At 36.8% G+C, this 12456-nt stretch overlaps 1 long non-coding RNA gene across 1 annotated transcript; it reads left to right on the top strand.

Moving 5' to 3' along the window:
* The first annotated feature begins 6562 nt into the window (after window positions 1-6562).
* On the top strand, window positions 6563-10526 carry LOC109281534 (uncharacterized). The gene is made up of 2 exons (XR_002088207.2): window positions 6563-6724; window positions 6815-10526. It is a non-coding gene; the product is annotated as an uncharacterized LOC109281534 (long non-coding RNA).
* The last annotated feature ends 1930 nt before the right edge of the window (window positions 10527-12456 follow it).

Raw genomic sequence — 12456 nt, 5'->3', positions numbered from 1 at the left:
GGAGACAGTGGTGGTATGGGCACTGGTGTACTGGGGTCCAGGAAGCACCAGTGTACTGGGGAAAATGTGGTAGTGGTAGGTCAGCATCTAAAAAAGCAGTTTGTCTCCTAATCAGATTTTAACATGAAGGCCTAGTAGGTCTAGTATAATGTCTGCATCTAAACAAGCATCTTGTGGTTGAACTAGAAGAACATATCTTTAAAAAGAAAGACCTCTAATCTAGATTTAAAATAACAAGAAAAGTAAAACAGTCTGTTCCACTGATTGTATAACCTCACTGCTTCAGAATGAGGGTTGTGTCTTGTTTCCCAGTCATCAACATTTCAGACATGAGCAGTAATGACAGGCAAATGCTCTCAGCGAAAGAAAAAAGATGTCACCTTCACCATTCTTGTGTATTTTCTTCTAACTAGCCAGCAGGGAAAATCCTGAGAAACAAACATATTAAAACTTAAATAGTAGGATTTCAGCAACATCGGCCTTTTCCATACCCCATTAGCTCCCAAACATTATCCCACTGAAATGGGAGGGAAAGAGGTGGGTATTATCAGCGTGCTGAAAGCACCATAGCCTATAACTTTCCAACAGGTCTTGTAATGTGTCCCTATATTAGTTGCATAGGACATTGATTGAGATAAGAGTCTTTGCAACTTCATATAGTAGGTCTTCATAAGCTCTTCATTTTGGGAAGAAGAGGAACTGCCCTTGACTGTCCCATACAATTTTTCCTAAGGGAGAGAACAAAATCTCTAACCCCCTAGGAAGAATCATCCACTGCTACTGGCACCTAGAGACAAGTCAGTACTTCATTATTAATGGTGTAAACGAACTCAAAACAGCTCATTCTACCAACAGCACAAATCCATTATTCTTGTCATTGGCTTATTTTGCCTCTGTGTACTGAATCCTTCAGAGGATGCGGTTCTCATTACTCACACACTGCGCTGCTCGCTGGAGAAGACGAGACAAAAAGTACAGAAGTCGGAAGCAGTAGGCTTGAAAAAGAGGCACCTTGCAAAGACAGAACCAGATGGAGACAGGCAGTAAATGGCATCAAAATACGTAGGCAGGACACCTCTTTAAAAGTCAAGACTTGGCTCATTAAATTTTAGCATCTGAATATTCCTCATTTTCAGCCTGCGAAAGTATGCCAGGAAAGAGATTTAAGAACAGATGAGCTCATCACTGACTGAGCTCAAAGCAAGAGAGTGACAGAAACTTTATTTCTGTGCCAGTCCTTCTGTTTGCAAAATAATGTTAGAGAAAATCAAAATAGTGTTGTTACATCGGCCACAAAGAATGTAGCGAGATCACATGTCTTCACTTGCACACGTCCATCCTATTAAAGAATTAAATTCTCTTTCTGTTTCATGGACCTTGGAAACAACAGTAGGAAACCAATCAAAATATTATTTCAAGTTTTTAGGGTGAATTACAGGAGTGTAATTTAGTTATTTTAAACCCTAGCGTGCGGTATATATTTTCCTTTTGGTATATGCGAGTTAGTTTTTCTTCCTAAGAAGCTTCCTAAATTATTGAAGAAAACATTGCATTTAGGGGCCCATGTATCTCTTTTCCACTGGGGAACAGCCCCAGTTAAATTGAAAGTATCATATTCCATTAGTGGAACAATTCCCAGTCCTTTTTATTCCTTGCTACAACTAACCCTTTCTGACTTGCTTTAAAAGTGTAATGCTCTGTAGGTCTGAAGATATATACTATTCTCAGTTGCAATTGCAGTTTGGGGCAGCTTAAGGGAGGGAATATAACCATATGGAAATATTTTTCCACCCAAGTGGAAACATGTTGAGTGTGCTTTCAGGCAGGTTTCATAAACATAAGACAGTAGGTGAACTCACACAGCTGTTAAAAAAATGTTTCTGCAGTGGATTCAGAGCAAGTACACAGTGAATACTGCTTTTTGTATTATGACTGGAAGATGAATGACTTCTTAGTGAAAGCAGGCTAATGTTAATTAAACTACTTAATTAAACTTTTTTTTGGCGGGGGGGGAGTTGCATGGATAATACCACTTTTGTGGTGTTAAATCTCTTTTGACTCTATTGCACGATAAAGACTAAGTGTAATGCTAGCAAATGTCTATATTGATCAAAAGCTTCTTGGATATGCTAAAATCAAAGAAATTAAAAGTTTCTAATTTTTTTTTGTTAAGGGCTAGTGTTGAACTCTCTCTCTTTTCAGTGAGATCTACCACCTAAAAGCACAAAAGTCCAAACTAAGCATATTTAAAATTGTCTATAAAATCCTATTATGCTTGCAAGATTTCAGATATATTTCAGATTTGCATGGAGTTCAATAAACTCCCATATCAGATACCTAAAAATTGAACTAAGTTTTCTATGAGAAATGTACACTTTTTTTTTTTTCTTTTTGTGTGTGACTTGGAGAGAAGCAAGGTATATTCTCTAAAGAAAAACAGAGGCCAAACTGAAATGGTTAACATTAAAAAGCTAAACCAGTAATATATTTTAGAATTGGAAACCTAGATAGGATATATCTTATCCATCTGTCTTGCCTCCTTGCACGTCTGTCTATCTCTCTATAGCAAGTCAATAAAAATTATTAGAGCTGGCATCTCACAAATGTACACCCTTAAACCATGAAGCAGTAATACCGTGCAGGAAATTTTTTTCTGACCTTTTCAAATTACATTCAACTGTCTGGGGAATTTCTCAGTGACTAGAGGTAATAAGGTTCAATCCGTTTTGCTGGTTGGCTTCAAATTTAGCTCCTCAGAAGCCCTAACTTATCTATTCTTTTTATCTTGGCCTTGGCATCCATTCAGTACTGTAATCAATGCATCTAATCTTTTTTTCTCCCCTCTCCGGTTTTGCTAGAGGATCACATTGTGAACACTACAACCATGAAAGGCCCTCCATTTATTGCACCCTCCGAAAACGAAATATTAGCATGGGAGGCTAAGCTGGTATGTTGCCTTTTGAGGGGCTCTTGTTGAATTTAATTAGCTTTCAGATTTCATCTCCATCCTACATCTCAGTTTTCACCACCCTGTGTTGGTGATTTATGCTTCAGTAACTTTCGTTATGTAAAACTTTTCAAACTTAGCTCTGCCACTTGCACTGTATAGAATATGAAGGAGAAGGGAAATAAAGTATAAAGTTCTTTATGTTAAATTGATTTCACTTTAGTTTTTATTATGTGAGCCCAAAAGCAATAGACAGAGTCACTGGTAAGTTAGTGAATCATCCAAGTGAGACGTAAAAACAGGCAGCTGTGCTGGCCCATTCTTCACTGTTTCACAAAGTAGAACTGAAGACAGACATTAAGAACGCGTTTAATCTTTAAGTGTGTAGTGGCATCAGGTGGCTTCATATCTAGCAAAAGCTAACTTTATTTTTAATATATAGGTTAAATAGCATTTATTTAAATGTGCTAAGGAAACACCTGCATTATCCTTACAACAAATTAAATTTCGCATTCTTGTTGCCTCTAAAGTGATTTATGTGAAAGATAATGAAAGTCTGACTATGAATTCAAAAGGCCCTGGTTTTACCTGGAAATCATTTTTGGCTCACAAGATACATATAACCAAATATCAGTAGAAGAAAAATACTTAGAAGCTGTCCGTAAGTGGTCTGGTAAGGCTTTGTTGTTAACTATTCTAGGCCCTGATTTCACACCCTCTTCCAATCCAGTTCCACACACAAAAATATGTAGAATTGATCCCTTATTACAGGGTTTCTATACTTGCATAGTTTAGTCTATAATTGCATCCCTCTTACTGTTAACGACACACTCAGTATTGAAAATTAGGTTTTCAGGAAATATTTAGAGGTCTCTAAAGCAGTTAATACTTTTACATGCATACTACTACTGATACTTGTAAGGGAGAGGTATACAAGACATATGCTAACCCATAGGAAAGCCATATTTACCAGTGCTCTGGACAAAATGGTGAGAGCAAACCAATCATGCAGAATCTTAAATTTTGAAAGTAATTTTGAAGAACTAGTGCCCCATATTGAGCAACGCTTTCTTCCTTCCATGGTATTACTTTTCTATGGTCCAAGATGTTTAAGGAAACAAGATGACACTGTTGGATACTGGGAATGTCTACACATGCATTAATGTGCTGTAGGTACTGTGCATTAAGCTTAGTACCTGTAATAACAGGTACTAACTGAATGCATAGTAATTGGCACTACTGTGCAGTAGTGCTGGCACATGCCTTTTTAGTGATGCTAACAGTGCCGGATTATGACATGCTGAGGCCCTAAACTATGTCCAGTTTAAGAGGCTCCATATGATAAAAATAATCCAATGTATGTATATTTTTGTCATACTAGAATGAAAATGTCCATATTTAGAGAGCCATTTTCCCATATCTCCTTTATCTCCTTTCTTTACCAACTGATTATTATAAAACTTGATGTTGAGTCAGGTTTTTTTTTCTTATTTAGAGGCCCCTCATATTGTGAGGCCCTTAAACCTGAATCTGGCACTGGCTGCTAATGTGCAGTAGATTAATTGTACTGCACATTAGTGCAATAGCACGGCTTTTGCCGTGACGCGCTATGAGTAGTAGAATTAGTCTGTTGCACATTTAGCATCTCCTGTAGACATCCCCACTGAGAAGCATACCTTGCCTATATCAGGACTATTCTAGTTAACATCCTTGCTAAAAAGATAACAACTGATAAGATATCTATCGCAGATGTATTTTAGCATCCTCAGCTGTAACTAAAATATAATTTCATTTTAACAACATAATAAATGAGGAATTCTTCCTAATTTAAAATAACATTTGTGGAATAGTCAGGTAAATTGATTTTTTTCCCCCACATTTTTATATTTAATCTCTCATCTTTGAAGCTTCTTCTAATATGCTTATGACTTATTACTTCATGGAAGGGCTTTGTTGTTCTTTATTCTAAGCAAATTAGTCTTCTCTTGGCACTCCAGCTTTAGGCTGGCCTCCTGATACTGAGACCAGCAACCTAAAGGGACCCATTGTTTGCCAAGCATATCAGAGGACAGAAAAAGGTCTCATGGCAGTAACAAGCTTTAGAATCTCAAAGTAATGTCATCACTATTGACTATACTTATATATGTTCTTACAGTGTATGTTTTGAAAAAAGTAGACAACATCTCAGTGATAAAGAATAACTCCTCATAATATTTTGAATAGTAGTACCTAGGAATGGTATTATTTTGCATGTAAACAATATTTTAAGGAGTATCACAATATGAGTTTCTTTTACTGCACGTGCATTTTCGGGATTTTTTTTTTATATGAATATTGTACAGACAGGATTCTGTTGGTTTTTGAGCCCTTTCTGGTACTCAGATAGTTTTCAATCTCACATATATTGAAAGTAAACTTGAAATAATAAATAAAAAGGACTTCTCATTTATTTTCACCCAGGTCTTCATGTTGTGTTAGTTTCTGACAGTGTCTCTTGCATAAAAGAAAATATGTGGTGATGTCTAAATCTGCAAATTTCATTTATTGGCGGTGTTTATGTACCAGTAGCTTTGACTTATTGCCAATAATAGAGCAGAATTTATTTTTTTGCAGTTGGAGTGCTGTCAAATATTTTTTCTTAGTCAAAACAAAACTTTCTGGACTGGCTATCTTTCAGTAAAATTGGGGTTATAGCCTTTTTAAGGATATTGAGAAATATTAAACTTTTCTTTCAAAACTGAGCTCTTTTTTAAATGATTTGAATCTCCTTTTTCACTGTATTACTATACATCCCAAATGATAGAAATAGATTCTTTCAAGTAAACAATTGTTTTTATTTTATTGCTGACTTATTGTGTTGAAAAGGTGACAATGACATGGTAAAAATGAGGGACAGTTCTCATGAAGTGAGCCCTGAAAAATAATGCAGTTCAGTTTTCTACCTTTATCCCAAGAAAAATATCCGCAATGGATCAATATTTTATGGAAATAAAATTTCATTGGAATAACACCCGTCTATCCTAATCAGTGATGTTAAAACATATAACACCCATCTATCCTAATCAGAGATGTTAAAACATGACATTACACTGTGTGCATCAAAGGACTGATCTATTGTCTCCATTTGTTATTGATACACCATCCTCTATTGTCTTGCATTATTTCTATTTTCATCATTAGTCCATGAAGTCTTAATAATTAGCTCTCTAATTTCCCAGAAAAACATGTTGATTTATTGAACTGGCTGAAGGGAAAAAATAGCAGATCAATCTGGCATTGTAGGTTAATAGTATAGAACAAAGCAGAGTCATAATTAGATGAGAAAAGGACTTTCCTTGTTCATTCCAGTTTATAATAAAAAGTCCCTCACCAAAGTGACTTAAAAAATAATGCATTCAGACTGAGTAGAATTACTGCCTAGCAGATTCTATTTATCTGTAGCTTAAAAAGCAGCTGCGTTTTTGTAAAAAGCAATGAATGTGGCAGTCCTACTTAAAGGTAGAAGAAAAAGAACACCCCTTGTTTTGTAATAAGGGGATTTTCAATTTAAAAGAGAGAGAGAGCCTGTTGTGTGAAGTATGGTTATTACATTCACTGTATTCTATCTCACCCACCAGGAGGCTAATAATGAAGGAGTCAGTGAAGGAGGCCAATGCCATGAGGGTTATCTCACAGCCCCAGATGCTGGATAAGTTGAAGGAGGCAGAATTGCTTTTGGATGACATTCAGAAAGGCCTTGAATGATTATTTGGAGAAGAAAAGAGTATTCTTTCCAAGGTAAACAGGCCATTTCATCTGTCAACTGGAGGTGTTGGTCTAAAATATGTTTATATAAATATATATAAAGTTCATTTTTATCACTTTTAGGTTTTTCTTTCGACGCAACAGTGAGCTCTTAGAAATCCTTTCTGAGACAAAGGATCCACTCCGCGCCTAACCACACCTAAAGAAATGCTTTGAAGGAATTGCCAAGCTCACTTTTAATCATGAGAAAGAAATTACCCACATGGAGTCAGCAGAAAATGAAAAAGTAGAGCTCGTGCTGCGAATAATTCCAGCAAGTGCCAAGGGGCTAGTTGAGAAATGGCTTCATGAGGTGAATATCTTTAGCTCTTACTTAGGGTTTAGTTACTGTATAATCATTTTCTCTTTTAGGAGCAATGAATATCATAAGCATATTTCCTAACTAAACAGCTCTCTGAGCATTTGTCAAGATGGTGACAGATTGAATATCAGTCTTATTGTTGTTATTTATTACAACTAATTTAACATGTGCAAACATGCAACAATTAATTTTATAAAAGGCTCTCAGGATGTGAGTCTTAACAGAAGTGCGTGTGTCTGTCTGACAGCATATATGTAAATATATGTATGAGTCTCTGTACATGTATTTTATTATTTATCTCTGTAATGTTTGTGGCTTAGAAGAATTGGGGGGTTTTTTATTCAGCTCAAAAGTATGAGATGAAATATTTTGTTGTTTTGGTTTCTGCACTATCCCCCCACTCCCCAAAAAGATGCCCCCATCTTAATTTTCTTAATCTTCAACCCATTTTAAGCAAAGGACAAATACAGAATTTAACTGATAACCTTTCCCATTGGGGCCTATGATCCCAGTTGATCAGTTTTAGTCTGAAATTAGTTTGATAACCTCTTCGTTTGCTTTACCAAGCCTTCTTCTGCCAAATTATGAGAACGGACCCTTCTTCTGATATTTGTTTCTAGGTCAAAAGTCATTTCCCATCCATTTCTTGCTTGCTTGCTTTTCAGATAGGATCAGCCCAGGTATGCAGCTTTCCCTTCTCTAGTTACTGCCGGCACTGATTTCACCCCATTGTATCACTCCCTATACCTCTAGTTTCTCTCGTGCTTCCAGGCGGTCAGCCAACAAGGGGGTACAGCAGGACAATGCAATATAGTAGAAAGGCAGGGGGAAGGAAGGAAATAAAACCTTTCTATCCAAAGCTGATTCTGTTGAAAAGGAAAATGGGCAAAGAAGCGAAGAGTGAACTTTGTTACTTTTGTTATGTGCTGAGTTTCTGCTGGCTGGGTGAGCAAAACAAAGCAGCTCAAGTCCTCTCATGAATCCATGTTTCTCACATAAATGAGCCCCACAAGATCACCATGCCAACTTCAAACTAATCTTTTTTTTTTAAAGCAAATGCACACAGTTTAAACCAATTCATCGCAGGGCCTCAAGCTGGGGCTGGGGTAGCAGGTAGGACAGAACTGACCCAAAGTACAAATACTGCCTGCCCTGCTCTCCACCAAAAATTAAAAAGCAATACTTTTGTGCTCATTTTCAACCCATCTTAGAAAAAAACACTGGAGCTAGAGAGCTGTGGTAGGTGAGTTGCAAATACACAGGTCTGAGCAGCCCAGGAGAGGCTGAACTCTCACTGTGCTAAACAAGCAGCGTGTGTTTTAGTTCTGGCTGTCTCCCACAAACGAGGGAGGAATGGGGAGGTGAGCAGCTGTGTTTATTTTAATACATCTCATTTAACCCCCACCTAAAAACAAATTGGAAGGTTTGGGAGTGCATTAATCTGGACCCAATTAGCATCTCTTTTTCCCTCAAAAGTGCAACCTGAGATTAATGAATATAAACTAGAGTTTCATATGCAGTCTTTAAATCATTTGCATGTTTTATGCATGATAATTGAATTTATTTATGCACTTCCTTTCATTTAATGATTTCTTGCTCTTTCCTATGCTATTCACATTGTACTATGCAAGAAATAGGCCTTGATAGGGAAGCAAGAACAGGAGGGTATAAATAGAATGGAGTTAATTGTTAATGCTAATTTGAACTATAAATTAATAGTAATATATGTTCTACTTTAACTGGATTAACGTAACATTTTAAAGTTAATGTATAGATACCTAGCTTTGCAAAAACTTTGGATATTGCTTAGTATGCTTGTATGTATACAAGCAAAATTATTTTCAAAAGGCCATTGAAGACCATTAAATTATTGTAGTGACTTTTCAATGACCCTAGAGACTTGTGTTTCAACTTGGCCAATTAGTAGTAGTAATAGTAGTAATAAGAAGAGGAATAGTAATTGCATTAATAAATAGCTGTATTCAGCCCAGGATTTAGAGTATTATAGTCTGGATTAGAAAAGAAGAGTACGTTATAATTTGTCTTATCTAGGATTTGATCAGTAGAAATATGAGCATTGGATTCATAGTAAATTTATTGTAGACCAGGAATATATGAGTTCTAGAGAATAGAGAGCTGTACTACTGGCCCTGTGTTTGTGCCTGTTAAGTGTTATAAGGGGAATTTTGGTCTTTCCCACCTCCAATTAAGTTCAGATGTCTTAAGGATTCCAGGGTGTTGGCATCTGGATATTTTATACTAAAAAGTCCATTTTTGAAGTGGTCATGCTAGGAAGCTCCTATGGGAAAGAGTTTTTAATAGGTTTTTGGTGGTGAACCTTAAAGTTTTATTCTGCACCAGTTTCTCTCTTGTCTCTTGTCTTTCCTTATGTGTTTAAAGCTGTCTGTGGGAGTGACATTTTCTGTGGTGTCTTGTCTTTTTCAGTGAATTAAATGGTTGTGTGTTGTGACTGTTTCCTGATCCTTGTAGATAGGAATGTGTTTAAAGGCTAAAGCTCTGTTAATTTGTGATGTAACAATTCCAGTGTGTTTCTTGTCATTGAAATGTAGTTTAAAATGTTCAGTAATGTGGCATGAAATTATTGGTTAGTTTTGAAATGGTGGTGAAATCATGTGAAGAAAATAAGTATTGCATCTGATCAAGATAAATTCACTCTAGTGTTTTATGGCTTTTTATTCCTATGTGATAGTAATAAAGTCTCATGTAGGGATGGAAGCCATGAAATACATTGTGAAAAATCATCAACTAAGATGTGGCCATCAGAATAGAAAATGTTATAGTTGTAGAGTGATTGAAAATTATTGGAAGATGATTTAGCATGTTGCCATGTTGACTACCATGTTTTTCCATTTTGTTTCTTCATCCTTCACCCATATATCTTGTCAAAAAAGGAAATTAGTTTTATAATGAGCTGATTCATCTTTATATCAGTGTTCACTATTTAAATTCTTTATACATTTCATTTTCTGCTGAAGATGACACTGTACATGAAACACTGAACTAATAATTTAATACAGTAAAAAAAAAAGCCAAAAAAACCTAACAAGCCTACGAATGTCTGAATTCACGTCTAAATTTAGAATGAGACAAAGTGAGTTGCTATCTTACCAAATGGTCCAGGTTTTTTACTCCCATACTTAAGAAAGACCTGAATAAACTAGAGAGTAAACTGTTTTTTCTATTTGTCAAATTGCATGCTCTTCTAGTCTGGAAAAAAAGACAAAGGATTCTAGTTCGGAGACAGTAGAAAAAACACTTATGAGAGCGATCCTGACAGGGCTACCATCCCACGTGTTGCTTTACTATACAAACTTTGTTAGCCTTTATATATCTTTCTGTCTTGGGTATCATTTTGTTTATGGGGCAATTCTGGGAATGTTATGTAAAAGAGATCTTTTTACAAACTTCTGTATTCTTTCTCTAAACCACACATTAATAAAGCATTTTTTGGCACTTTGACTTTTTTATTTCTCTTAAAAATGAGGGATTTCTTGCTTGTTCTCCTAAGAGCAATATACTTCTATTTATAGGTAGATAAATCTTCTGAAGCAAGATCCTAGATATAATCAAAGATGGAAGATATTTGCCCCCTTTATTTCAATATGTTTCTCACTTGTCATTTATATTTATTTAAATATTTGTCAAATGAATAAAATGCTCAAAAGCATTGAGCCTTAATCAAATCACAGGTGTAGTCTCAATGTGGTAACTGTTGCAGACTTACCTTGGTTTACAAGGATGGTACACAACAGTTTATACCACCACCATTCTGTGAAAGCAATAGTTACAAAATTTGCAGCCGGTTACATTCAGACCAGGCCCCTATTAAAAGACAAAGTATTTGTTTCTTTATGTTTTTAACGACATTGCTTCCAAGACTACACAGGATGTACTGCCAAGAGCATAAACTGAACTTATTTTCCAATTGTTTTTATTTGGTTAAGATAAAAATTGTCTCCATCATTCCCCCCTAGGGTTTTCAATATCTACATTGGATAAAGCAGCTCATTTTCAGTAATCCAGGATACAATTGTTTAAATTGTTTCAAATGGTATTGTGGGTACTTGTGAGTAAAATAGTAGCCTCCTTTTCTCCCTTTTTTTCTTGTATTCTGACAAAAGATAAATTTTAGTTGAATTGTATTGTTGTCACTACTGGAAAATAAACAACTGGGGGACTCCTTTTCACCTTCAGTACCACACTAAGCCCGTAAGCACGCTTACATTCTGAAAAGTAATTTTATAAATGGCACTGTGGGGTCCTGCACTTGTTGCCTCCAGATGATTTACAGATGTAAATGTGCTCTGTTTTTAGGTAAAGATATTTTCATGGCAGTACTGCAGTCTGAATTTAGGCAGAGGCATAACTGGCAGTTCTGCCCTTTCTAGATGGTGCCACACAGAGCAACAGCTGCAACTGGGATGCCAGCAGTGCCCATTGCTAGGCCAGCATGCAGCACCTGCTAGTTTTGTACTCCCTTCCCTCTTCCCCCAAGTTGGCACCCAGGACTGGTGCTCCAGTTACTCCTCCTCCTCTCCCCCCCCCCCCCACACACACACTTAGTTACCCTACTGATACTAGGATCCAAAAGTACAGATGAGTTCTTGTCTTCTCACACAACATATCCAGCCACATAGGGTGCATACCAGTGTTATATTTTGATCACTATAACTGAGCTTAGGGTGATCTAAATCACCAGTTGTGCAAGCGGTCACAGGGCTTTGGTCATCCTAAAAGTGAAATGTCTAACCTAAAGTTAGTACTTGTCAGACAAGAACTAACTTTAGATAGGCATGGGTTAATCTGACCTAATGTAGGGTAACCCAGCCTAGTGAATGCTTGCATGGGTTCCCACAATAACCCTGTGGCTGGAAAAGTTCAGACACTCTCCACGGGTATGGTGCTGTGCTATTTTAATTCCCTCCTACCCCCCAGCCCTGGTCAGGCTATTTCCCTTCCTCCCACCCTTACCAGCACACCCCCCAGACCAGGCAGCACTCTCTCTTTCCACCTCATGGACCTATCAACACAGCAGAACCCAACTCCGGTTTAGACAGCTCGAAGTAAGCCACCTAACCTGAGTTGTGTCCTCCAAACCCTAGTTCACACCCACAGTGTGGTGTTGGCCCGTTGCAACAGTATACGTGCCTACTACTACAATCTTCAGGTTATATCTCCAGTAACTCCTATGCAAACAGATTTCTTTCTGTGTTTTTTCTCAGGTGTAACTAACTGAAATTTGGTAAATAAATCTGTTGATGATTCACAAGAAATTAAGTCTCTGTCTTTTTCTTTCTAGCTGTTTTGGCTCTATAAATTATTTATTGTCATTAAGCACATGTAACTGCAAACACAGAGGCAGAAGGCAAGAGTAGAGATGCAC

The sequence above is a fragment of the Alligator mississippiensis genome, chromosome 4 (genome assembly GCF_030867095.1).
Source record: "Alligator mississippiensis isolate rAllMis1 chromosome 4, rAllMis1, whole genome shotgun sequence".
NCBI classification, from domain to species: domain Eukaryota; kingdom Metazoa; phylum Chordata; order Crocodylia; family Alligatoridae; genus Alligator; species Alligator mississippiensis.
Note: the sequence above shows the minus strand (reverse complement) of the source record. Positions and strands in the feature narration are given on the sequence as shown.